Genomic DNA, 3201 nt, shown 5'->3' on the forward strand with positions numbered 1-3201 from the left:
TTTTAGATTAATTTCAAGCGAATCTTATTTTAATAATTAAATTATAATTTGCTAAGACATTTATAGTAAAAATTTAAAGAAGTTGCCGAGCACACTGGCATATATTAAAGGAATTTGAGCTCATAATGACGGCACGCTGTAATCTCGATTACATATATCGCGTGTTTCGTAAGGTTTTCATCAAACTTCAAAACGCCTTCCTCCCCGATGAATACGACGACCATTTTTCTTCGGCGAAAGTTTAATTGGACGTCGTGCTTTTCCAGAACTTTGTAATTTTCAATATTAGACATTTTGTAGCTAATGTCTTCTCTGTTATCCACGGGGAAAAAACCATTTTGTCATATTACCCATGTAAGTTTGACTAATCTTGCCGTGATGTGTAAGATGTTCCTTTCCTTCCTTTCTTTCTTCCGTTATCAACCCATCATACGACAAGGCATTTTAGTGCCATCATATTCCTCGAAAGGACCCTCGAGGCTGTTAAAGGTCTCTCCTTTGAATACTAGGTGTCTTTCTGTGACCCTTGACGGTTTCGCTTTCTTGTCACGTCAAGCCGCAAGTTCTCTCCGAGGGGCGGCTACTTTTATTCGATCAGTCAAGGATTTTTCAGCTCTCGTCTTGCCTACCTTCGTCTGGTCACTCACCTGTCTTTGCTCTTTCATCCTCCCTCCCTATAAGTAAACGAATTTTGTCCCGAAGGGTGTTCAAAGAGAACGCCCACGTCGAAGGGAAAAGCGCAAGGACGAAATTTAATTCGCCAGCAACGTGCGAGGGAGGCAGGGTGGAATCTTAAGGATCGTCTGAAGGTTTACGAAGGCGTCTGGATTAACCCAACTCAAAGGAGGAGAGAATGGTGTCAGCACCGAAAAAATTGAAACAAAGCTGAAAACAGAAGGCATGATAGGAAAAGAGATTATTAGAATAATATTGGATGCTTTATACTTAACTAAAAGTTGCTTTTGCAAGATAGCGTGAATAAGAAAACTTGAATATTTATTATAAAAGATTTTTTATTTGTTTAATTAAGACTAATAAAATTTATTAAGTTTTAACAATGGATTTTTGAAAAAAGAAAAATTTATAATAATTTTATATGAAAGGGAAATTTTTATTTTATATTACTTATGTATTATATTTAAAAGAGTAAAAAGTTTGTTGATGCCATATTAATTATTTACCTTCCAAATTATATACATACATTTTTTATACTGATTTAAAATAATACATGTTTTAAGAATAAAACTTAACTGTCCCGTACCCGTCGTTAGATAAAGGACTAGAAATAGGATAGAAGATCCAAATTAGCTGCATTTCTCAAGGTGTAGGAGTAAGAGGTAGGAAACGTGGGGAGTGCTAATGAACGACGAAGAGGGTCGGAGTAAAGTGACCTCAAAGGGAGGGAATGGAATGAGTAAGTGGCGTTCTCAGGCCGGAGATGAGCATGAGCGGGGATTCGGGAAAGGACGAAATCTTCGGCAAATCCGGCCCAAGTCGTTCAGATTTAGCGGCATGTTGGTGGCGAATTAAGTTTCCCCGGTTCGCTCGTCGCCCTTGATTTCCACACCCTCGATCCTTACGACAGCTGGCGTAACTTAGCACCCTGTTGCGAGAGAGGCTGTAAAATGCCTACCATTAATATTAACCACGGAAATTAAGTGCTCATGAAGAAGCGTGTTGTGTGACGAACGAAATTGCCAATTAGGAATTTAAGAAAAAAAAGATATATATTTCCATAAAAATTTCCTAAAATTAAAAAAATAATATTTTTATAAATAATAAAAACATAAATAATACAGACTTGGTAGCATATTTTTAAGAGAATATTGTGTGTTTTTATAGGGAAGGAAGAAATAATAAACCTAATAAAATGTTCAAAAAATTAATACAATTTTCCTAGAAAATAGAGTTAATCAAATAACACAAACAGAACTTTATCTAGATTTATGTGGGAAAAGTGTAATTGGAAAATTTTGATTATTAATCCTGAGTTTGTAAAAGGGGGTCGTCTGGTCAAGAGGCTGTTTTTTGGGGGGAATTTTTTGTAAGGAATCATAAGAATACACTATTTTGAAACTTTTACATCATATTTATTGATATTTGAAGAGTATTTAGAAATTTTTCCAAGTTGATATATGGCCAAGAATCCGCTGTAGAGCGCCCCGACGACAGCTGTGTAAAAAAACGGTACCCACGATTCCGGATCTCCAATTAATCCTTTAAAAAAAAAAAAAAAAAAAAAAAAAAAAAAAAAAAAAACTTTAATCTGTGGATGTGTGGCTATCGTGTGAACTATAACCAAGTAAAAATATTGAAATTTCAATTTTTGCCAACGTTTTGAAAAAAGTTCATAATGAAACTTGGGTACCGTTTTTTTTACACAGCTGTCGTCGGGGCGTTCTACAGCGGATTCTTGACCATATATCAACTTGGAAAAATTTCTAAATACTCTTCAAATATCAATAAATATGATGTAAAAGATTCAACAAAGTGTATTCTTATGATTCCTTACAAAAAATTCCCCCCAAAAATACAGCCTCTTGACCAGACGACCCCCTTAATAATTCGAAAACGTATAGATGCTTAGGGGAGACCAGGGCTGGTTGTGACATTTTTTCTATAAAGTGTCTCAACTCTAACGTTGCTAACGTTACTGTAGCGTTTTCGGTTTAGCTACCGTTGGCACTGTAACAACCTACCCCTGTAACAACCAGCCCCAGTCTCCCCTACTAAAAAAATCTCAAGGAAAAAAAAATTCTTTACTTTGTTTAAAACCTGTTCAGGCTTATTGTTAGATAATTGTGGGGTTTTTGAAAGAAGTTATAGTCTTAATAGTTTTTTTAAATGTTTTAATTAACTCATCCACGTGGAATTAATGATAGTTTATACAATGTTTGTTTGACATACGACGGAAAGTGGTGTCACGAGTGAAAAACCGCACTTCGAAATTGCTAAAGAACATTGGGAAATTTATTGTTGTCTATGGATTTAAAGCTGTATTTAATGAGATTATTGAGAAATATATAAGAGAAGTTACTTTACACGTACTCGGAAATGTAATCAATAAATAAGATTTAAAATTTGGGAAAACTCGCGTTATTTTGTTCACGAGTATAGGTATGAATGTTTTGCAGACATATTTATATAAAGATGAAAGATACATAAATAGTTTGTCTTAATAAATATCGAACTATTTAAAAA

Source organism: Temnothorax longispinosus, chromosome 1, assembly GCF_030848805.1.
Source record: "Temnothorax longispinosus isolate EJ_2023e chromosome 1, Tlon_JGU_v1, whole genome shotgun sequence".
NCBI lineage: Eukaryota > Metazoa > Arthropoda > Insecta > Hymenoptera > Formicidae > Temnothorax > Temnothorax longispinosus.